Raw genomic sequence first — 25766 nt, 5'->3', positions numbered from 1 at the left:
TACCAACGTGTCCATCCAAGCAAGGAAGCAGTGAGTTTTGTGCCAGAGGCTCTCCTCCGCAGCTCGCTCCATACCCATCTCAATGTCCCAGCCGTGTCTACCTCGCCCCGGAGGCGGCTCGCCTTTGTACACACAGCCACCCACAGCGGCAACGGTGCAAGAGCATCATGCTCCACAGCAACATGTGGCTGGAAAGGGGTAGGGTGTACCCAGAAATGCAAAAATGGAGCTTGCGCGTTTAATGCATAGAGGCGCATGTCGGGAGCTCCCAGTCCACCCTGGGTCAATGGTAGCGTCAACACTTCCCATGCCGTTCTCGCCTGGCCATCCGCCCACGCCAGCGTGACAAGTTGCAACTTGAGTGTGGCAAAGAAGTGTGATGTCAGTGGGATCGGGACATTAACGAATAAGTACCGAAATTTTGGCAATATTACCATTTTCGCCAGGGCTATTCGCCCGGTGAGGGACAGCGGCAGCTTTATCCATAATTTCACTTTACCCTCCAACCAGACCATAGCACACCCGTAATTTAAATTCCAGATCTCTTGAAGGTCTCTGCTTGTCCAGATACCCAAATATTTAACTTTGTCTAGCTCCCACCTCAGTGGGAACTCAGATGTGACCGCCGGAGTATTATCTGTTAAGGGAAACACAAAAGATTTTGTCCAGTTTATACAAACACCTGCCAGTCCACCAAACCGAATAAACTTGCGTAATACCGGGTCTAGGTTGACTTCTGGATTAAAGAGGTAGAGGGTCACATCATCAGCGTACAGCGAAATTAACAGGCTTCTGGAGCTGAACCCTATACCCCTAGCGATGTGATGTGGTCTTATTCTGGCTGCCAACGGCTCCATAGCTATGGCGAAAAGCAGCGGGGATAGGGGACACCCTTGTCGCGTGCCTCGTGAGATAGGGAAGGGATCTGAAATCAATTCCGTTCACCTGTATTCTAGAGCTTGGAGCAGTGTACAATAGCCTGATCCTGCTTATAAAAAGAGGGCTGAACCCCATAATATTCAAGATCGCAAACAAGTATAGCCACTCCACGGTGTCGAGCGCCTTTGTGGCATCCAAAAAAACTATGGCAGCATGCACACTGGGGTGCAAATAATGCAGCGTGGAGAAAATGGTCCTTAAATTGTGGGACGTAGATCTCCCCGGAATAAACCCAGACTGGTCCGGGAGGGCCACAAGGGGCAGCAGAGGCTGAAGTCGGTTAGCCAACAGTTTGGCGAATATTTTCACATCACATTTATTAGTGAAAGTGGCCTATAGGAGTCCAGCTCATCCTCAGCTTTTCCTGGCTTCAGCAATGTTACAATTAAAGCCTCTCATAGAGTCAGGCAACCTCCAAAGCTTCCTCATAGACCGCCAACAGTCTGGGTGCCAGCACTTCCGTATATGCCTTGTAAAAGGCGGTTGTGAGGCTATCCGGTCCTGGGGCCTTGTTCAGGGACATGCTCTTTATGACTAGTACTACATCTTCAGTTGTTATTGGAAGGTCTATGTACTTTCTATACGTGTCATTGAACCAGGCCAGCGTAATGGTCTCTAGAAAGGACCCCATCCCCTCTGGGCATTCACCTTGGGTTGCCGTGTATAAATCAGAGTAGAAGCCTGAAAAGGTCCTCAATATCTTTTCGTGCCCTCTCACCACTCTCCCAGATTTGTCCTGTATCTCATGTATATGTGTCGCTGTTCTGGATGGCCTAATCATGTTGGGCACCGTTCGCCCTGGCCTATCCCCCTCACCATATCTCCTTGCCTCTGCATACTTTCCTAGAAATTTCACCTCGCGCTGCGCTTCCTCAGCATATTGCAACAGTTTAGCTTTAAGCAGTCCCGAAGTGTCACCGTGCCCCTCAGCAAAGTACTGTGTCTCAAACGTTTTAATACCAGCTTCCAATGAGGCCAGGGAGCTCCTGATTGCCTTAAGCACCCCCGCTTGCCTCGCAATGCATTGCCCCCGAATGACCACCTTAAAGGCCTCCAAGAGCATACCCTCTGTGTCGACTGACCCAGAGACAGCCGCAGCAGACACGGGGCATGGTCAGACAGGGTGCGGGGCAAGTGTGTTATCTCAACCGCGCAAGCAGTTAGATCTCGGGACAATAGCCCAAAGTCGAGGTGGGACCATGCATTGTGATGCTCAGTTATACAGGTGCCTTCCTGCAATGTACCATGTCTGCTTCTCCATATGTCTATTAGGTCACCTTCCACCATTATCTCGCGAAGTGCTGCACTGGCCGCCGGATGCAGGGACCTAGCCGTCCCCCTCCTGTCTAGGCTCTCAGTAAGTATGGTATTAAAATCACCACCCCACAAAATTGTGTCACACCCGATAGATTTGATTCTGGACCATAGTGTATTGAAGAAGTCAGGGGAATCAGTGTTCGGGCCATATGCTGCCACTATTAGGACGGTTATACCACACAGGAGTCCCTGCACCAGGAGATAGCGACCCTCTGGATCAACATGTGTTAGCCCCTCCCTCCAGTCCAGCCCCCATCGCAGCAGAACCGCAACCCCCCTAGCGTTCTTAGAATAGATTGACGAGTATACAAGACCCCATCTAGAGTGACTTAGTCTCCGGGACGGCGTGGTGTTTAAGTGTGTTTCTTGCAAACGACATAGATCCAGTTCATGACAAGCCAAGTAAGCATGCACCAATCTGTATTTCCTGCCATCGTTCAGACCACGAACATTCCAAGAAATACAATTTAATGCATTATCAGGAGCCATTCACAACCACTCAGAAGCGCCACATGATATGTCACAGTGCATGACACAACGATTACAGTTGAAGAATCAGCTCTGCACCATCTTCTTGAATAACCGACATCACGAACCATAACAACCCTCCCTATCCATTCCCACCCACTCCAACCCCCTAATCAGGTTGCAGAATATCCCACCCCATTAAGAACTTCAAACAATGCAGTATTGAATGAGAATGGGAACCTTCCCTCGGAGGCGCCGCTGTACTGGCAAGTACCCTTGCATTACACAAGGTGATCCAGAAATTTGTGGATGGCCCAGCTCGGCCAGAAGCCAATAATGCAATAAATGGAAAAAGAATAACATAAATTGGTGCACCCACCCCAGTATACCCAGCCTGGCGTAGGCGGACAATCATGATCTACCCGCCCAGGATTTAATTGAAGAGACAACACCTGTTCATACAATACCCCGCTCAGTCATTGTCACTTAAAGCTTCTCTTGACGCCTCCACTGCAACCTGTGATTTCTTAGCCGCCTTTCCTCCCACATGCTTCGCGAATTTTGGTGCCGATTTCGCATCCGTGAAGAAGTGTGGTGAACCATCCACCGAGACCTTCAACTTGGCAGGATACAGCAGAGAGTAGGGTATTTGGGCCTGTAGGAGAATCCTTTTCGCAGGGATGAATTCCCGTCTTGCAGCCTGCACTGCAGGTGTAAAATCTGGGTAGAACGATGTTGCATTTCCTTTATGAGTAATTTTACCCTTTTCTCTGGACATTCGTAGCACTAGGTCTCTGTCTTGATAGTTCATCAATCGTGCGATGATGGGCCTTGGCGTCGCTCCTGCCGATGGTCGCGGTCCCAGTGACCCATGTGCCCTTTCCACCGTGAACACAGCAGAGAGGTGCGGATAGAACAGCTCTCGCAACAAGTCCGACATGTACAGTTCCATTTTAGTGACGAGATCGTCTCTGGAATTCCGGTGATGCGTATGTTGTTGCGCCTTGACCGTGCTCCCAAATCCTCATTCTTGGCCCTGATTATCCCCAACAGTTTGTCCATCTGAAGCAGTTGTTCTTTCGTTTCCACTTGGAATTCGTGGCATTCTGTAAGTCGATTTTCAAGGGCGTCAAGGCGAGTCTCATGTGTCCCGACTTGTGATTTGACTGCATCTACCTGGGACGTTAAATTATCAAGTTTTGCATCAATATTGCGAAGACTTGCGCGCATATCCAGCATCAGGGTTCTGAGATCTGGGCTCTGCTCATCTCCATCCGTGTCCCGAGATCCTCCCGCCTGGGTCTCCGGGTCTGGCTCTCCCTGTTTTGGTGTCTTCTTGTTCTCGAATGTCAGCTTGGGCTGCCTGGCGTCCTGTCTCCCCATTGTAGCAGCAGTGTAGGCCAAAACAGCGTGTCACTCAACTGTACAAAGAACTGTTCCCAGCGAAGGGCAGGTGTGCGAGCAGCAGGGCACCCCTCAACGGTCACACCTCCAAAGGCACTTCAGAGCAGCCCACAAGCGCAGGTGACAGGGACAGTATAAGCAGGGCAGCCTACCTACTCCGCCCAGCAGGGCTCTGATCCCTACAGCTCCTCCGGCGTGGCCTCCGCTCCTCCTCACATCGCCAGCCGTGTGTATGATTGTGGTGTCAAGCAGCCCACAGCCAGCGTCATATTGCAAGAACTAGATTACAGAATCCCTTCTCTAACATGGGCCGGCGCCCCAGGTGCCTCGCAACTTCATCAGCCAGCAGTGGGTGTCCATCCACCACCAATCCACCACGTGTCAGTGCCTTCCACTTCTTCTTCTGTTGCGCAGGGCCTGGGCGCGCGGCTACAAAATGTCTGCCTTCTCCCCACGTCTGCACCTCTGCAGTGATGGCAGTGAGTGAGTGGCCTGCCAGGTAGGATTTGGTGCTTTTAATCTCTACCAGCCCCGAACTCACGTGCTGCTCCCCCGATGTTCCTGCCGTGAAAGGTAGGTCTCTCCGCTGGGCTAAAACCTGCGGGTCCGGGCTGATAAACAGGGTAGAGGTCCCCAGGCGCCCCCACAGCCACCCACAGTGCCTTCACGCCGTCCTCACCAAGTCTCACTGCTTCAGCAGATATGGCAGTCAGGCACCCTCTCACTAGCAGATCCAGCAAGCCTCCTTATCACCTCGTGCGACAGGGTGCAGCCTGCAAGCATTTTCTCATAGCACACAAAGCGTAAGCAAAAACCTCTTAGAAGACCTATATTACTTTTGACAAGGCAATTAATCCAACAGATATTTTCACATTTTCTCACAGATTGCCAATAGTGCAGTTAAATAAAGTGCAGTATTGCAATAGAATAGGAAAAACCTATTGCCCCTTATTTTTAAACTTTGTTCATCCATTGCCTGTATCAGTTTTGTTTGTTTCACCATCTTGGCCCTGAGGAAGGTGATTGTTTCACCGAAACGTACGTAGGCCGTACATCCTAACAAGATCTGGATAATGTATCAATGAATGATCAATACCACACAGATCATCGTTTAAAACCGGTGGAATCCTCATTTTTATATCATCTGTAGAAAGTGTATTACCATCTGCACCTTTGGGTTGTTATTCCATCCTATTTAGTGTGTTTGCATGTTCCTTTTTCTGTTTGTTTTAAACAATTATGAATGTGGTTGTATGACTGGTATGTGTGAAAGTGTGTATGTTATCAAGATATATTAGCAATAGGGGCAAATTCTCTCTTCAAAAAATCTTCTTTATACTTCACTTTATTTAACTGCACTATTGGCAATCTAGTTTATGTATTAGAACTATTTATGACTCTTTATATGTGATGTTGTAATGCATATTTGTATAAACCTTTAAAAAGTAAAATGATATAAAAAAAAGACAAAAGAAAAAGACAATAAAATAATATGTTTGTAATACCTTAAAGTCTTGTCTATCTATAGCATCCATGTATGTGAAAATATCTGTTGGATTAATTGCCTTGTCAAAAGTAATATAGGTCTTCTAAGAGGTTTTTGCTTACGCTTTGTGTACTTTGATCTCCCTCCTCTTGGCCTAAAACTAACTGGGAGAGCTCTTTCTCATAACTTGTTAGCATTTTCTCATAGCTCCAGGGCGTTGTGGTGCAGACGAAAGAAGTGCAGCTGATCCCGGAAACCCAGCGCCGTTAATCTCTCCAGCGTGTGTTCTCCACCGTGTATGCAGGAGCTGAGTCCGGCCGCGCCGCAGCTCCTCCGATCAGGCCCACAAAGCTGCGGTCTCAAGTTGGCGCTCCTCCCGCCCTCAGGGCTCCATCCGGCTCACTCCTCCCGGCTTCCGTGTGCGGACCCAGTGCACACAGGGGGTCAGGATTTCGGGCAGCTTGTCACCCCACGGTATGTCACATATGCGATTGGCCTCGGCGAGTTGCGCTCCCTCCAAGGTGCAGGATAAGTTCAGGATTTAGTCCCGATCCGCGGAGCTCACTCAGAGAGCGTCCATTCCGCTGTTCGGCCGGCCACGCCCCCAAGTATCTCAGTACATTTGACTGACTGCTGGTTATTTGCAAATCTGACTCTCTGAGGACTCCAAGCCAAAGACAGCATTTTCATCCCCCAGTCGGCATTATCAGTTTATCGTGATGCCTTTTGGTTTGAACATGCACCTGCCACATTTCGGAGGCTGGTGAATAAAGAAGTCCTAACAGGTTTAGAAGCATATAGTGTAGCATGTCTAGATGATATAGGTGTATTTAACTCCATCTGGTAGGATGACCGGCTCTACCTCAGAAATGTACTTGAGGCAGTGCATAAGGCTGGCCTCAATATCAAGGCCAGTAAGTGCCAGATATGGCAGAGCGAGGATGTGTACTTGGGCCACCTTGTAGGTGGAGGCAACGTTCAACCACTGTAAGCAAAATTCATTGAACAGCAAAATTCAGACCATCAAGGACTAGATTGCTCCCAAAACCCAAACTCAGGTCAGAGCTTTCTTGGGTATGACTGGGTACTACAGAAGATTTGCTAAGGATTATGGATCAATAGTGACACCCCTTTATTATTTCACATCCGAAAGAATACCTAAGGAAGTTCAGTGGACTGTTTGCTGGCAGAAGGCATTTGATGACCTGAAGCAAGCCACGTGCTCTGCACCAATACTGCACAGCCCTGACTACTCCAAACCATTCATTGTCCAGACAGATGCTTCAAGACAGGGATAGGTGTAATCGTGTCACAACTTAATGCAGAGGGCCAGGATCAACCAGTAGCTTTTATCAGCAGAAGGTTGACCTCCAGGGAGAAGCGTTGGTCAGCTATTGAGGAGGCATTGCTGGGATCTGAACCCTGAAAAAGTTGAGGCTATCCCTGTTTGGCAGTCACTTCATTGTTCGGACAGACCACACGCCCCTCCCTCTGGCTTAAACAGATGAAGGGTGAATACCCCCAACTTTTGAGGTGGTAAATTTCCCTACACGGGATGGACTTTTCAGTGGAACATAGACCTGGGATTAACTATGATGATGCAGATGCACTTTTCAGATATTTCCATTTACAAAATGAAGCCTCAACTGGGCAAGGTTAGCCTCATGTCCTTACATTTGGTGGGGGGGAGTTGGGGGAGGGTTATGTAGGAAGGTAGGATCTTTCTTTTATGATTTCCCCCATTTTTTGCATGGTATCACTATTTTTTGTCTGTAGTTTGCTGGGTACCTGCTAACCAGGATCAAAGCATCTGTGTTCTCTTTCCGAAAATGGATTTGGTAAGTATTTTGGTAGCTCCACAATTAGCTAATAGTGTACCCTTATAAGTCCCTACTATATGGTACTAAGGTACCCAGGGCAAAGGTAAACTCAGGGTTTCCCTTCAACTGCAGAATGTATTATACCAATCATGGGGAGAGGAGTTGGCCTAATGGCTAGGGCGGTCGACCTCAAATCTGGGGAACTGGGATCGAGTCTTGGCAATGATGCTAAACATCCTGTGATTCTGGGCAAATCACTTAATCTCCCGTGCCTAACAAAAAAGAATGTGGCCTCATGTAACGCAACCGCTGCTACGTAGGGCACTCTGATACCCGATTTGTGTCAAGTTCGCGCTATAAAAAACTCTACAAGTTAAGTCCACTTAAACTATGACAACAGCCTACTATTGCAGCCTGTGTGGGATGGTCCATTCACCTCTCAAACAGATATACATTTTCTTAAATCTGAGGTCACTGACCTTAAAACCTAAAAGCTGTCCATATGGTAGACCCTTTAGTCCTGAGGGCAGGGTGCTTGTTTACAAGTGTGACAGTGCCCTTGCATGAGCAGGACATCCCTACAATCCTTAGGAAGCTTAGGAAGTCTGCGCATGCGTGCACCCCGTGCATGAGCATTTCTCGCTGGAATTGCTCATGCGCAGTCTTCTTAAGCTGTATCCCAATGTCAAAAAATAGGATGAGGTCAGCCCTGGGATGCCGCGGTTAGAGGTAAGTGGTTTTTTAATTGTTTTTATTCACAGTTAAGGTATTTTTTAAATAGGCTGTGGAGTGTGCTGGGTTTTGCCTACTTTGCGTTCTCTGCAGAACGCGGATTAGGCAAAACTCTGCACACTCCAGGGGTGGAGCGGTGTCTTCCGCCCACTGTTAATCTCCTGCATTGTGGGCCTTCATTTTTGGTGAGCTGCCCGAGGTCCACTTACTACTCCTGTGCCTTTGGCCTGTGGGTCCTGTCGAGGGTCTTCTTCTGCTTTGATGCACTCTCCTGCTTGCTTGGGGCCTGTTCTGGCTTTCTTATATGTGGTGTGTCCCTAGGACCCTGCTGGTCTAAACAATTACATATTTTTGTCTTCCACACAAGTTGCGGCTAGCAAGGCTTATTGATGCTCTCGCTAGGCACCGACCACCTGGACACCGACATCCGACATGAGGCAGCTCATGTGCGGTTCCTGGTCTTCAACAGTATCGCCGGCTCACCATAGCTGCAGCAACAAGGTCCTTGTGAACTCTTCTGAACTTCCTGACAAAGGTGGGCATTGTGCACTCCTGGTCAAATCAGAGTGGCATAGACTCTGTCCCCTCTGCTTGCAGGTTCACCTCTTCAAGAATACACCTTGAATTCCACAGGGCTTCTTCACATAATTCTCCAGAGGCATTGTTCCTGAGTCGACCATTGTCGTCTAGGAGTGGTTCCGATGTCAGTTCACCCCTCTGCATCCGGCTCCCATGGGCCACGTAACCTGGTTCTTGGGGCATCCCTTCCGTTCTTCAAAGGGTTACTTCTTTTTCCCATGGGAAGGGTCCTTTCTAAATAAAAACCTGCAACACGACTTCTCCATTGACTTCTATTGAACACGTGACTAGGTTTCCACTTTACACACAGCCGCCTCGTAGTTCCTGGGTACTTACCATGGGTGGTTGATCCTGGTACTCAAAGCTCTTCTAAGTCCTTTGGTCCAAGTCAGGTTCTCCTTTGCAGTTCGCATTCCACTTATTTAGTATATGGTTTGGGCTCCCCCTGGAGACCAGTGTATATTTGTACAACTTACCTGATTTCTTTGAAGTATTTGTATGTGTATTATTGATATCTTTGGATAGGAGATAAACCAAGTGATAGTGATTGTGTTGTGTGATAAACATCCTTATTTTTCATAAACACTGTGTGGTTCTTTCTCATCTAATCTACACTATGGATTACATGTGATAAAAAAAAGCTGCTTTACACTCTTTCAAGATAAGCCTGATGGCTGCTCTGCACAGCTACCCCTTTGAGAGCTTAAAGGTTATCAAAGACAGCTGAAATCAACATAAGAGTTGCCTGGATTATTACAAGTGCATCACTCTTTTAAGTGTACATTATATACTAAGCCAGACTCCTACAATGCTGTAGCCAAAGACAATATAGACAACATAAAAATGCCGTAAATATAAACAACTGGGAGGCTTTTTTCTGTCTTGAGAAAAGTACACATAGAAAGCTACAACTTTTCTTCCTTTATTTGATGACACTTGAATCACCTGATTTGATACCTAGCCATCTAAATTTCTATGTGTTTTCAGTCAAGACTGCAGGTGAAAACGGTGGATGGTGTTAAGTGATGAGGTGTTTTTGGTAATTAATAGGCCAGGTGCTGGCCAAGATGGCACACTAGTGACCTGGACCTCCTCCACCATCAGCCGTAATTCACATGATCATCGAGTTGATGATTGACCCAGAGCAGCAACGGCATAACCTCGTCAAGGTGACACCGCGGATGAGGCTCCCAGGGGGGCAGTGATGGGAGAATCAACGTGGCTGGTGACCTCCAGTTATGGTGAGTGTGGGTTCTGCCATGGGACCACCAGTGATAAGAACGCCTTCATGTATGAATCCTCTCCCTGGTGCTCTAAGCACACTGCTCGTGGCAGACCAGGCACACCACATGGGACCTCCAATGTTTTGGTGCACCCTGCTGATATTTGTGGGAGTCCTCCTTCTCCACACTGGACCGTCTGAGCATTGCTTAACCACATCATTGCTACTGTATTTTCCCGCTGTGTGCTGCCATTTGCAAAATCTCATTGTTTGTGACAAGGTCAACTCGTCATAAGCACAGCGCAGGTAACACCCATGATGAGTTGACCTTGTCACAAACATCGAAGAGGTTAAAGGGATGCTTGCTTAGAGCGGAGCTGAGCAGGTGGATTGAAGGGCAGCAACGGCCCAACTCCGCTGGTCTGAGGCCTTGCTTGGAGCCACCGGGGGGGAGGGGACCTGCTCTGAGGGGGATTGGACTGCTCTGGGACCTGCAGCCTGCCTGTGAATATAACAGGTGATCCCTTTACCTGCAGTCTGACCGGGACTGGCCCTTTCATCCATCATTAATACATACTGCAATGAATCAGTATTTTGAAGAGGCACCTTAAACCCGTCCCTTCCAAATACCAAATCGCATACTCAAATTGTAATTCGGTAACACATTACAGAATCTCAATTTGGCTTTCGTACATTTAAAAATTCTTTTTTTGCGGTTGCAAATGGCCTAATTCGGCGACTCAATCTCTTTGTAACTTCCCAAAAAGTTTTTTTAATGTGGCCTTAAGTAGCTAAAAGTGCTTGAACATGATTATGGAATTTTGAAAAAATGCTGCCTGGCAACTGGAGAATTAAAAGAAACCTTATGACAAAGACAAATGATATTGATGAGGTTCTAATGACACGTGGAGATCACACTAATGAGTACCTAATGTGACATACTGAACATATTAAAAAGGTTTTAATGTCATAAAGATAACCTGTGCCAAATGAATACCTTCCTTAGACTGTCACCAGCTCTAATACATCTCCATGAGGAAGTAGGTCCCATTTAAGCCTGCGGACAGTAAGGCTCTCATTATGAATCTGTATAGTACCTCCAGGGGATTTTGACTGTTTTCAGCCAAACGCAGTTGAATTCTCCAGGTAAAATTTCGATGCTAAAAATAAAGGGCCACATGTATCAACCAATTTTGCGTTCGCAAAGGTGGTGCTTTGCAGAATCAGCCCGTTTGCGAACACAAAAAATACTTTTTATATGCATCAAACCCTATTTTGCAATTCGGTAACCTGTTACCGAATCGCAAAATGGGTTTGCTATTAACTATTTGGAAGGGGTGTTTTTAGTGCATCTCTTCCAAATAGCGAATCGCAGCGGTATGTATAAATATTTTTTGACTGTGAATGCGGTCGCAAAACATTCACAATTTACCATCAACGTCAAGTTGGTGATAACTCATTCGCAAAAGAGAAGGGATCCCCAAGGGACTCCTTTTCCTTTGGAAATGGTGGGCTAAACATTTTTTAAGAGTAGGCAGTGGTCCAATTGACCACTGCATTCTCTTACAAAAATGAAAGAAAACTTTTCCTTTTTATTTCGCAAACCATTTTCTTTAAGGAAAATCGGCTAGAATAAAAAAAAAATATATATATATTGCTTTATTCAAAAGCAATCACGTACATGGTGGTCTGCTGATCCCACCAGGCCACCAACCCCGTGATTTTAACGATTCCTAGGGGGGTCGAAATTGCTGCCTATATCATTAATATTAATGAGGGAGGTTGATTTTTAGACCCCCTATTAATTGCTAAATGAAACTCTTGGGCCCACATGCATCAAAGGAAAAACCAGTCGCAGGCGGGCAGATTCTCAGAATCTGCCCATTTGCGACAGGTATTTTTGCATTTGGGATGCATCATCCCAATTGCAAAAATCTCAATTTAAGTAATCGCTAAATTACGATTACTTTAATTGCGTTTGCATTTAAGGAATAGCAATTTGCGATTCCTTAAATGAAATGCAATAAAGTAAAAAAAAAATTGATTTCGAAATTAAGAATCGCAATTTACCATCAAATGAAAGGTGATGGCAAATTGTGATCTCTTTGAAAAATGCACCCTTCGGCTTATGTGTGTGCAACATGGGTGCACATCAGAATTTGAGGGGTGCAACAGGGTGTTTTTTAGCACCCTTGCACCCTTGAAATTGCATGTGCAGTTACGAGTACCTAAAGTGTACTCACAAACTGTGCATGCAATTCCCATTCAGGCCCATAGGAATGAATGGGTAGCGATTCCTTAAGGGCGACTCGCAATTTGCGAGTCGCAATTAAGGAATTTCTAGGAATCGCTATTTTTTTAGCGACTCCTACATGCATAGGCTTTTGCAATTCCTTATTAGAGAATCAGTATTTTTCGCTAATAAGGAATCGCATCAGATCAAAATTGCAAGTTGCTAATCGCTATTCCAAATGTTGATAAATGTGACCCAAAGAAATTACTGGGGGAAAAGGATGGAGAATTGCAAATTACTCCAGTAATGTCAACGTGGAAATTCTGGCCTCACCTGTAATCCCTTTTAACTCCGCCCCCTCTCCTTTCTGTTTTGGTAACTCCAGGGGTGAACTTAACTGGACCAAATCCAGGCTACTTCTAAAACGGGCATATGAGTTTACTGCTCAGCATCATCTCCGGGTAAAGAGAAGCCTTCATATAGGCCACCTGGTAATCAGAAACGCCTAATGAACATCAACAAATGCAGATAAAAAAGACAGGAAAGCATGTCAGTGTCACCATGTCTAAATTGTAATTCATGTAAGAATTTAATATAAAGCGTAATTAAGGAAACTCTGAAAAACATCACCGCAAACTAAATGGCATTAAATGGTAGAATAACATGTGCTAAAAGCATGGAGACAGCAGACCTGATTTCACGGCATAATATGGAATTATTATTATTCATGAAAATTAGATTTTCAGACTCCCTAGCCCCATTTTTTATCTTGTTTGTACCAGTTGGATTTAAGATAAATAACAGACAGGACAGGACAAAGAAAGGAAATTTTGCAGCTCTGCAGTATTTGGGGACGTACCAGTTAGAGCAGTAGCTATACCGATGTCCCCATCAATCAGGTTTTACTTCGAGTTAATGTATCGCCCTCCTTACAGCAATATGGCGGTGAGTGTGTGTCAGCTGAAAGGTCAAGCTCAGGCAGTTGAATAAATAAACAAAATGATCACAGCTGTGTGAAGGGCAAGCACTTTTTTCTGTGGAATAACACGACTTATGCCCAATCAAAACATGTACCCCTGGCTCCCAACATGTGGTCTCCTCCAAGGCCCCTCTCCCGTGATGATCACATAATTGTCTGGTGTCGACAGCTGTGCTGTCAAGCTAGACCCTGAAAATAACAAAATAATGCTACTACAAAATGTGCCTCATTGTGCTACATAATTCCTGTAGCCCTGTTCTCAGCACTCTGAAATCATGGTCTGTTCCAATGGATCTCCAAAGAATGGAAATGTTGACCTTTTCCCTCTTGGCACTGTTCTGGCTTGAGTAAACAATATTAAAAGTATGTGCTACGGTGAAGTGATATTTAATAGGCGTTGTATCCTCTTTCACCATAAAACACAACAAAAACATACTCATGTTTCAAGGACTCCATACTCCTAGCTCAGATTTTCTTTACTTTTCATTAGCATGCTTCCTTTTTAGCTTCTGAGGTCAGTGCGTGAGTAGCTCATCCATTCTGGCTTAATGTTTGCACTCCGGGATTTGTAGTCCTGAATTTCTAACAACATTATTAAGACTACAAGTCCCAGAGTAGGAAGAAAATACTGGACTGGCAGAGCTACTGACAGGTGGAACTGGGCAGCTTTAGGGCTCAATTAGTCAGAGTTTTAACTTTCGGAGCTTAGAGAAACATGCCAGCTCTAAGCTTCTGCTGCTGATCACAAGCACTTTAGTGCCAGATAAACAAGCACCACCTGCTCTGCCAACAGAAGCTGACCTTGAGCACTGACCAGCCGGCCAGGGCGGCTCCTTCATTAGGGTGGAGGAGCATCGCCGCACTGCTGTCTCACAGTGCGAGAAGCAGAAATTAAAAATGGTAAAACAACTATACTATGTTTCTGCTTCTCACTGTGCGAGAAAGCAGAAGGGTTTCGTTGGGGATGGGCAGGTGGGAGGTATCTGCTCTAGGGCAGGGGAGGAGTGGCTTGCCCACTGCTTAGGGCACTCTGGGGCTGACCAAACTAGTCAAATCAAATCGAATTGTCTTTACTCTGTTTTCCATTGTTTTTGAAATACCATAAAAGTTCATAAAAATACATCTATTTCATAGTCATTTTTAAAACCCAGTAAAAGCACAAAAATTCGCAATTTGAATTCCAAATATTAAAAACTGATTTTGCCAGTATTCACATTGACATTAGACAATTTAAAAAACCGTATAAACAACAAAGTGTGAGTTGTGTCTGAATAACTTGTAACTTCTCCAACTTAGTCTAGGGCCTATGTTATCCTCTTTGAAATCCATTTATCAGAGATTAGAGCGATGTCTAATACAAAATTTAAGAAAGTAAACTATGGATTTTGTCATGCGTTCAGTTTCCAAAAACTGTAAGGCCAAATAGGCTGAACGACACTGACGCATCCTCAAAACCTTCAAGAGTGATACTATCGGAGGAGGAGCTACGCGGGCATCCAAGATGGTCGCGTGAGCAGAGAGCTCCCGAGACCCGCGCCGTCTTTCTTTATCTATCCTTCACCTATCCTGGTCACTTTGACGGGCTTTTGCAGCGCTCTCTTCACTGATGCTAACGATCCTTTTTTGGTCGAAAACGGACCCTGGGGACCATTTTTCTGACATCAGCAATTTTTTGGCCTGCCCGCGGGCGCGACCGGGGACTCGGCTACCCATTGTGGCCGACCTGTAGTTGAACAACAACGGCTGACTGGCATCTGGCCCACCGGAGGTGTACTGCTTTCACTTTCGGTTTCCAGCTCTTTGTTCTTGTCTCCTCCTACTCTGCCCTCGCCTGTTGCTCTTGCAGCCCACACTTCCCTCCGTAGTACTGGCACGGAGGTCGCGATACTCCCATTTCACTGGCACATCGGAGCTTCGAGACTTTTCCTCCTTCTCGCCGCTTCTCCTGGCTACCCGGCCAACATTGAACGTGCGATGGCAACCAAAGCGGAGGCCGAAAAACGCCGGAAGGCTGCGACCCGGGGGGGATCGATCCAGTCCAACATGATCGAACGCTACACCCAGCCGAGGGTCTCCCCCGGGGCCACAAACGTGGGTGCTGAAGGACTTCAAATGGACATGCCATCTTCGCCGGAAGTATCGCTCCAAGATCTTTTGGCTGCCATCACTGGACTTAAGGCCGATATGAGTCAGCAATTCGAAGCCGTGGTGTCCAAAATAGACACGGTGGCGGTGGATGTAACTCTTATTCGTGCCGACTTAGCTAAAACGAATGAGCGGGTTAAGGCTCTAGATCTCAAAGCGTCGAGTCTGGTGACGGACATGGCTGAGGCGCAATCCGAGATTGGTAATCTGCGTGCCTCGCACGATCTGCTGCTCAAAAGGATGGAGGACTATGACAACAGGGCCAGGCGGAACAACATACGCCTGGTCGGAGTGCCGGAATGTGATGGTGCTGTGTCGACCGACCTGTTGGTCGAGGAATTGATTGTCGCTCAACTGGCTCCGGCAGGACTCAGTAAATTCTTTGCCGTGGAGCGCGCCTATCGTTTTCCAGGAGGACAAGTGAAGCCAGGAAACCCACCGAGGCCGATTATTGCGAGGCTTTTTCACTATCGGGACAGGGACGCTATCCTCCAGGCCGCCCGTAAGCATGGTCCTTTGAATTATGACAATAACTCTGTCTCCATATATCCCGATTTCACTCCCCAAGTGCAGCGACAAAGATCAGGTTTCCTTGGAGTGAAACGTCGCTTGAGAGATCGGGGACTGAAATACGCCATGCTGTTTCCGGCCCGGCTACGAATCGAATTTCTAGAACGTGCTTACTTTTTTGATCAGCCTGAACGTGTTGCCGACTGGTTGGACTCGTTGCCGGCAGATGACTCTGGGAGTGGAGGCCCTGGTGGTGCGGAAGGTGGTGCAACGGCCCAGGAGTAATTGGGGCCCCAGAGGTTCCGATTGAGACTATGCAACGTACCATGTGAATTAACTTTGTTCATTGTTTTACTGCCCGTGACGGTGCGGGAACGGGTGATTTCTCCCTTCCTCCTCGGGGGGTTCTTTGTGTAGATAATATGGGGCGACAGGCACACTGCAGTTGGGGGTGGCTTTTTAGTCAGCAGGGGTGCAGGGAGGGGGGTGTTGTACCGGGTTTTGGTTATGGGGTTGGTTCCGGGGTATTTGGTTATGTTTTGTTTAGTTTGTTTTGTCGTTGTTTTCATGGTACTTCGCATTTTGCAATGACTTTGAACTGTGGGTTCTGCTGGTGGGCGGGGGTGGAATGTCTTTGCCACAATGGGGGGGGGTGAAATGCGGGTTCTTTCTTGGAACGTAAACGGTTTGGGCGACAGGATTAAGCGGGGCATTGTACTGCAATTTTTGAGGCGCCACACCCCAGATGTTGTATTCCTTCAGGAGACCCACTTGATTGGAAATGCTTGCAAGGCCTTAGACCGCCGGGGTTATCGCCTGGTTGCACATGCTGGTTTCACTTCAGGATCTCGGGGTGTGGGTATCGTGGTAAAGTCTTCCCTAGCTCTTGCTATTGACGAGGTTGTCCTTGATGACCGTGGGCGGTATGCTGCTGTTTCCGGGAGGTGGGAGGGTAAACAGATCGTGTTTGTTGTTGTCTATATCCCCCCGGGACTGCAGGCCACCACCTATGCTGATCTTGGCAGGACTCTCCTTGGGCTTCCGGACGGATTGTTGATCCTGGGTGGGGACTTTAATTCGGTAATGTCCGGTGAATGTGATCGACTTCCCCCTAGGGTATTGTTGCAGTCCCAGATGTGGCTCAGTGAGATGGCTGATACTTTTGGCTTGGTAGATGTCTGGCGCTCACTACACCCCACACTCCAGCAATACACTTTTCACTCTGGTGCGCATGGTAGCCTCTCCCGTATCGATTATTTCCTTATGTTAGCCTCCACACTGTCCACTGTTCGGGAGATACGACATCTTCCCCGAGGTATCTCTGACCACTCCCCCTTGCTGATTACGATTTCTGTGGGCGGTCCACTTGGCAACAGGGTCCCCCCCATTCCTCCCTGGCATTTTCGAAACCCCAGGCTCCGCTCGGATTTGGTTAAGGCAATAGATTGCTACTTTTCTGAGAATGTGGGCTCGGTCACTTCCCCCACTGTTCTTTGGGAGGCCTTCAAGACGGTTATTAGGGGTTCCGCCCTATCCTTCATTGCTGCAGAGCGTAGGGTTAAGGGGGAGGCTGTTGTGGCTCTTGAAACCAAAATTACTTCGCTTGAAAGTGAGCTGGGTGGGAATGACACGCCGGCGCTGCTGCACGCTTTGGAATTGAAGCAGGCGGACTATAGAGCCTGTGTCACTGACGCTGCTAAATTGATGCGGGCGAATCAGCTAGGCCGACTGTATGATGTGGGTGACAAGGCTAGCAAGCTTCTTGCGTGGCTGGATAAGACTGAACGTGCGAGTCGTGTTGTTCCTGCCATTGTTCGTGAATCTGGTGAGAGTGTCTCTGATCCGGGTGAAATTGTTGATTGCTTTGTGGACCACTTCCGGACGGTTTACACGCCTGTTAGCGATCGAGATGAGGCCGATTCCAGGCTACTGCTGCGTGACATCGCCCTGCCCTCTGTGTCGGATGAGGACCGCCTTGCCCTGGAGGCCCCTTTTACTGTCGATGAGATTGCCCTCGCAATCCGCTCCCTTCGCTCGGGAAAGGCGATGGGCCCTAATGGACTCCCCATTGAACTTTACAAACTTTGTCCCGACAAGATGGCCGCCCACCTGCGTCACATGTTTCTCGAGGCGGTTGAGGCCGGATGCCTCCCCCTCGAGCAGCGCCTCGCTACCATAGTTGTCATTTATAAAGATGGCAAACCGCGTGACCGCTGCGCCTCGTACCGCCCCATTTCCCTCCTTAACGCGGAACCCAAAATCCTTGCTAAGGTACTGGCCAATCGGCTGCTTAAGGTGATCTGTGACCTGATCCACCCGGATCAATCCGGTTTTATCCCCCATAGGAACACTGCCCTCAATCTGCGTAGACTCCATAGCGTTCTCGCGAGAGCTTCGACCCTCGCCGAGCCGGCAGTGGTCGCCTCCCTGGACGCCACAATGGCATTCGACACCATCGAATGGCCCTACCTATGGGCGGCCCTCGCTAAATTTGGCTTTGGCCCTAATTTCATCGCATGGGTCAAGCTTCTTTACGAACGCCCACTTGCTCAGGTTGCGGTGAATGGTAGATGCTCGGACCCCTTCCCCTTGGGCCGAGGCACACGTCAGGGCTGTCCGCTCTCCCCGCTCCTCTTTGCATTGGCGCTCGAACCCCTTGCCGCATGGCTCCGGTGGGAACCCTCTATCAAAGGGATCCGATGGTCCCCTGACCTCGAGGATCGTGTCTCCTTGTACGCGGACGATATCCTCCTTTATCTCACTTCCCCTCAGAAATCGCTCAACGTTCTCTTCGACGTTCTCACGTCCTTCGGTAAAAACTCGGGACTTGTCATCAACTGGACCAAGTCCTGTGTCTATGTCATAGCTGGTACGCTGCCGCCTCTCCCCCGCAGGTTTCCCATTCTGGTTGCGGCCGACGGCTTTAAGTATCTGGGGATCTTTGTATCCACGACCTCTTCGGTCCGCTACGATCGGAATTTGTATGCTCCGCTCCGTAGACTGAAGCAAGACGTTCGGCGTTGGCGCGATTTGCCTTTATCTCCATTGGGCCGGGCGGCACTCTTTAAAATGATGTCGCTCCCCCGATTTCTTTACGCCTTGCAAAATTTCTTCGACCCTGTTCCAGCTCGCTATTTCCGTGAAGTCGAGAGTCTGCAGCGACAACTTATCTGGGATGGCCGTGCCCGCATTGCTTTGTCCAAGCTCACGCTCTCCTGGTATGATGGGGGTATCGCGTTGCCGGATATCAGACGGTACTACTGGGCCTCACACCTGAGCGCCATCAACCATGCGACCTATGCGCCGGAGCCCGCTCCCGCCTTTGCCTTGGATAAACTATTGTTGCCTGGTGGCAATTTTAATAGGGCTCTGTATTCGAAGGCACCCTTTCGACTCCTTACGGGCCCGACGAAATGTGCAGTACGGACATGGAGGGACGCTACCGTGGCCACGGGCTGGGGTGGTAGGCTGACACGTAAGACGCCACTGTATGATTCGGAACGGTTGGGCAACCTGTGGAAGACGAAAGGGTTTGAAAAGTGGGACATGATTGGGATCAGCACGGTGGAGGACCTGTGGGCGCGGGGCGCGGTTAAGTCCTTTGAGTCCTTGAAACTGGAATACCGTCTCGACGATAGAGAACACTTCCGGTATATGCAGGTGAGACACGCCCTGTCTTCCGTCTTTCCACCTGGTACCGATATTCCGCAGTCCTCCCCCCTGGAAGACCGTGTTCTAGATGGCCACGTCCCGGATAGTACCATCTCCTTAATCTATAAAAAGCTTATTAACAACAGAGCTGACCAGCTCGAGAAGCTCAGGGCGGCCTGGACGGCTGACGGACTCGAATTAGACGACGAGGACTGGCAGTCAGCTGTGTCTTCCCCTAAGGAGGTGGCTATTCCGGCACGGCTTCGCTTTGTCCAGTTGAAGATCCTCCACCGTGTGTATCTGACTGGGGTGCGTCTGGTGCGAATGGGTTTGGTTTCGGATGGACGATGCAGGCGTGGGTGTGGAATGGACGGTACCTTTCTTCATGTTCTGTGGGAATGCCCGATGATTGCAGCGTACTGGTCCAGGGTGCATGATGTTATGAGTCGTGTTACAGGGATCCCACTACTTCCCGAGGCACGTCGTTGTCTGTTGAATGTGTGGGAACCGTCTGATTGCAATGCTGCCCAGACACTTTGGGTTACCCTGGGCAACATGGTCGCGAAGAGGGATATCGCGCAGCTCTGGGGCTCCCCTAGATTACCATTGCTAAGTGCCTGGAAGGAGAACATGGACTGGTCCATGTTCCGAGAGAAGACTGTGTATGAGGCTCGAGGGCGTCCAGGGAAGTGGTCCAGAGTTTGGGCTCAGTGGAATGCTTACCGAGGAGATATCTGTTCCCCTCCGCTTGACTATGAGATCCCTCTCCCCTCCTCTCCATGATTTACGTTCCTCCTCTAATTCTATTACATGCTCTGTTTTCGCGCACGTGTCACCCCCCCCCTTGCCAGCATCCCTTCTTCCACATCACTTTCCCCCCCCCGCCTCCAGCAACCCTTGCCACTATGATACCATGTGTTTGTGTGTTGGTGTTCTTTCGACAAAAACATAAAATTAAACCTTTCTTATCCTACTTGTATGATGCTATGCTCTCGCCTATAATGTGGACTTGATTGACTGCTTCAGCAACGTACTGCCTCGGGATCTACTTTTCACTCAGCCTGTTTATGTCATAGCGGCCGGCCCTGCGGGGTTGTAGGCAGACGCTGTGTATTGTGCATTCGTAAATAAAGGTTTAAAAAAAAAAAAAAAAAAAAGAGTGATACTATCCACCGCCTGCGTGGTGGTACATAGAATTTACAAAAAAAGAGTACATGAATAGTGGATTGTAAAGAAATAGAATCACAAGGACAGGGGGAAAGATTTGTAGACCAGTCGTTTTGGGAAGGAAAGGAAATCATGCGATGGAACACATTAAACCTAAAACGGGTCAGCAAAAATTTGCCATACTGATTTAGATTGTACTGTAGGTATGACTGCATGGTAGGAACAAGTTGCATTAGCAGGCATTGCTGTACAGAAGGTTTCCCTATCTCATTTAACAGACGCATTTGGGACAAATGCGACAAACAGGCTTTTTTTAAATCTTGTTTTTGAGAGGTCCAATACTGATGGAGGATCAAAGAAAAATCTTGCAAGGCCAATGTCAGTTAGGAATGACTTAACATAAACCAGCCACCTGATCTTCCCCATATTGTCGAGCTTCATGCAGTCTTGGACAATTGATCTTGTAAGGTGACATTGTTCAGTCGCCCAAATCCTCCGCCACAACATAACTGGTTGGATTTTAATGATGTTTGATATATAGTCCATACCAAGTTCAAGATGACAACCGTATGTTGTGGTGCTTTTTGGGACTGCCAACAAAAACCTTAGGAATGAATTTTCGATTTTCTGGAGCTGGTCTACGTTCGCCCCACCCCAGACCCCTGCTCCATAGATCGCAATGCTAAGACATTTTGCATTATATATTTTGAGCATTTCTGTCGGGGGTCTCTTGCCCAACCGAAGTGCAAAGGCCTTCAATGCAGCAACAGCCCTTAAAAAAGCCAATTTACGCGAGTTAACGGCTTCCCTCCATTTAAAATCCTCATCAATTAAAATCCCTAAATAGGGATATGTTTCTGTTCGTTCAAGGGGGGATTTGTCCACATAAATTTTCTTGGGTTTTTTCCGTTTTATGCCAGCATGCATCACGTAGGTCTTTTTTCTGTTTACTCTAAGATTCAAGCTGGCCATGAACGAGCAGTACTTATTCAGAACCCGTTGAAGCTGGACTGGGGTTCTGGCAAGGATCACCGCGTCATCAGCGTATAGTAAGGCTGGTATCTGCTGACGACCGACTGCTGGGAGATCTTCTGCACCCTCTAACATAGCAACCTCTAGCCCATTGGTGTACAGGGTAAATAGGAAAGGGGCCAGCATACACCCTTGTCTGACCCCCTTCTCTACCACAAAGCTATCAGTTAGTTGACCTCCAATCCCATATCTTACTCTTCCTGTGGCCCCTGAATAAAGTTCATGGAGAAAAATGACTATTGGGGGGTCAATTCCCATTTGCAGCATGATTGTCCACAACCTTGAGTGGACAACGCAGTCGAATGCTGCTGTTAAATCCACATACACCATATTTAGAGTAGTGCCCTTCGCCTCCACATACTTTCCGGCCAGTAAGGTCAAATTTAGGGCCAGATCCACCGTACTCAACCCCGCACTGAACCCGTATTGCAGATCAGAGATTACTTCTTGATCATTCGTCCACTCCTGGAGACGGTCGGGAAGAATGCGCCCAGCCACCTTCCCGAGCGAATCCAGGAGTGAGATGGGTCAGTAACAGGCGGGACTGTTCCTGTCTCCCTTTTTGAAGATGGGGACCAATATTGTTGACGACCAGGAATCGATCAAGCCAACCTCTTTAGCCGCGTTCAGACGTTGGTGAGTAGCGGGGACCACAAGTCTGAGTTATGTTTAAAGAGGTCCACAGGGACCGAATCCGGTCCAGGTGCCTTTCCGGGTTTAGCAGTTTTTATTGCCTTCTCTACCTCGTTTAATGTGAAGTGAAGGGCTAGTGGATATTGCACTTGGGTCAGAGGTTCTGCATGTTCTAGTTCAGGGGCTTCTTTCTCGCTAAAAACCTTGGAGAAGAGTTGCACCCATTCTCCTGCGTCGATAGCGACGTCTAGAGAGGGTACATCTACTTTATCTGCTAAAAAAGGAGACTTCACTATCTGCCAAAAGGCTGAGCTGTACTTTAGGGTGCTGCTTCTCTGAAGTTGGACCCATAAGTTGGATTGTAGTTCCTTTTTCCTAGTTCGTAGTGCGAGTGCAGAAGCCTTCCTTAGTCTTATGATCTCCTCTCTGTCTCTCTCTACTTTAGTTAGGGCCTTTTTTAATTTAGTGTATGCTTTCGTGCATTCTGTACTAAACCATCCCTTTCTAGTGCTCTTATTTTGTCTGCAATCCCTGGTTAGTTCTTTTCTAATGATTTTGACGATGTCCCTGTAATTGGCCAAGACCTCAATTGAGGTTGTAGAATGATCTAGACATCTTTCCATCGCATTTCTACTTGATTTTACTATTTTAGTAGTTATGGCTTCCTGATCTAATTTGCCCCATTTTAGTGTAAAACTGTTTACCCTGTCCAATGTCAGTGCCTGTTGATCTAACAAGTTTAACTGCACAATATCTCCTCTGTTCTGTGATTTGGGTTCCTGGAGTGCGAGAAGCAGAAATTAAAAATGGTAAAATAACTATATTATGTTTCTGCTTCTCACTCTGCGAGAAAGCAGAAGGGTTTCGTTGGGGATGGGCAGGTCGGAGGTATCTGCTCTAGGGCAGGGGAGGAGTGGCTTGCCCACTGCTTAGGGCACTGTTTGGTCAGCCCTCTGGGGCTGACCAAACTAGTCATATGAACTCTGCCTTTTCTCCTTGTAGGCTGCATGCAACCTACATGGAGAAAATGGCCTCCCCATAGGCGCCTGGCTGGTAGGCGTACCGATCAATCACAACACTGCCATTGCATCGTTGCGATTGGCTTAGGGGAGGGGAGGGAGGCTGCCTGCTTCCTGTTCCTGCCAGAGGCAGGAAAGCAGGAAAACGTGGGCACCAAGGACAGGTACGTATTTTAAATGTATGAACCTGCCCTCGCTCGACCCTCCCACGCAAGCCACGTAACCCCTGTTCCCCACAATTCGTGCCGGCTGTAACTGCTAGCCGGTGCACTGAGGTCTCTCTCACCTTTGGACGCCAGGGTAATTGCACCGGGTTCCCTGTTGAGAGCCATGTCCCTACACTTCTGTGGCTGTGAATTTAAGTAACAGCCAGAAAAGAAGAAAAAAAACTACTACATCCCAGAAGGTCAAGTAGTCCAACAGCCAATCAATGTCTGTGTCCGTTTCAGTGTTCTTTAGCTGATAGCACTTTCCTTGCTGCTTCCCTCTTAGGTAAGTAATTCACTAGTTTACCTTATTCATATGTTAATTATATAATTTAATTGTATTAATTAAATCTGTTCGGTACATAAATGACATACATTTTCCCATGTTTTTAGTTTCAGATTGTATTACATGTTGTGCGGATTTGATTGCTGGTGGTTGCATTGTCATAAGCTGTTGTTGTCTTGCAGATGTCAATCTTCGTGATGTATCGTCCAAGGGAGTCTGCAGTGTTCAAACTAGCAGTTGAAGTGCATTAAAAATGTATGGTAACTGTGATCCAAAGTTCAATGGGGACAGGATCAGTGAGCTGGGGCTGTGGAAATAGAAATGTCTACAGTGAGTCCATCTTATGAACAAACTCAATTTCGTAAGGCAGAAATAGGCAAATTAGTTAAATATGTGCTCATACAAGTGTTTCAATGAATGGGCTAGTCGCTGGGTGGGGTCCGTGATAGTTGGTTAAATGAACACAAACAGTTCCAAGAAATAACCTACTGACCTTAGCACTCAGCTGAGCAAATATGGCTTCGAGGGAAGTTAGTGGTCAGCTCTGACATGAATAACAGACACTCACAGTACAAACAGGATGGTACTCTGATGATGACTCTGATGATCAGCAGATGTGCTTGTGGTGAGCAACAGAATGTGGCTGGTTGCCAACCATTGGCCATTGTATTTAATACAAGGAGAAATATATATATAAGCTTTACCTAGTCAGATATGCTTGAACTAACAAAAAAAAAAAAAAAAAAAAAAAAAAAAAAAAATAGGGGTGGTCCTTCAACGTTTATTAACGGTCTACGTTGCATTTTTGTCCTCACTGGGACTGAAGGAGAACAAATCAAAGTCTTTTGTCCTCATTACAGGGACCTCATCTTCAAGAAGATCCCAGAACTTTATGATAGGCTCACGGAGAGTGGAGTTTGGGCGCTCTTTTCCATACTTAGAGGTTCACTCGATAAAAAACATTCATGCGCATGCATGGTGAATAACAGGGTGTTAGCACTGGAGTGGGGTATGGAAGCAATCCGAACCTTTGCAAAAAGACTAGGGTCAAAACCAGTACCAACAATAAAAAAGGTATACCAGGATAACCCCCAAATTCATCAAACCCAAATTCTGCAATTTCTAAATTGCGAGAAATACCGAATCGCAATTTAGAAATCGCAGAATGGGATGCATGAAAATTTGCGATAAAAATCGCAATCGGCCGCAACTGCCTATTGTGATTTTTCCAATATCGCATGAAAATCGCAGAATCGACCGTTTTCCCTGTTGAAATTGCGATCTCGCAATTACCGAAATCGCAAATTGCGATCTCCCTAATTGCGAGATCGCAAAAACGGGAAGTCGCATTTCGAGCACAGTGATGACATCACAACCAGGAAGCAGGCAGTTCCCACCCTCATTCTGCATACTGAGGCTGAAGTGGAAGCAGCACTGTCAAGAGCTCCACTCCAGACCACCTCCAGCTCAAAATCAGGAGACACCCCAGTGCAGAAAATGTCCCAGGAAGCAGCAGGGGGCAGTACCTCAGAAAGGAAAAGGTACATAAAGTTTTCCGAACAAGAACTGGAATACTTCATAGAGGGAGTGAGCAGAGACCACGACCGTCTCATGGGAAGGATTCAAGGATGGTGCCTGAGGCGGACAAAAGAAGGATATGGATGCGCATCCGCGCCAAGTAAATTCCATGGGTGTGACCCAGCGCTCCATAGAAGATTTAAAGAAGAGGTGGTACGACCTCAGAGGGCGTGCCAAGGATAGGATCGCAGAGAGGCTGGGGGAGCGTCTTACAACAAGAGTAGGGGAGGCCACTGTCCCACCCAACACCCCACTTGAGGATCACGTGGAAGACACCCTGAACCCCCAGGCATGCGTGGGGGTAACCCAGCTCGACTCCTCCTGACCCACTTCACAAGGTAAGTGCCATGCGACTGCGAC

Source organism: Lissotriton vulgaris, chromosome 2_2, assembly GCF_964263255.1.
Source record: "Lissotriton vulgaris chromosome 2_2, aLisVul1.2, whole genome shotgun sequence".
Lineage (NCBI taxonomy): Eukaryota > Metazoa > Chordata > Amphibia > Caudata > Salamandridae > Lissotriton > Lissotriton vulgaris.
The sequence above is the reverse complement of the archived record's forward strand: the minus strand, read 5'-3'. Positions refer to the sequence as shown.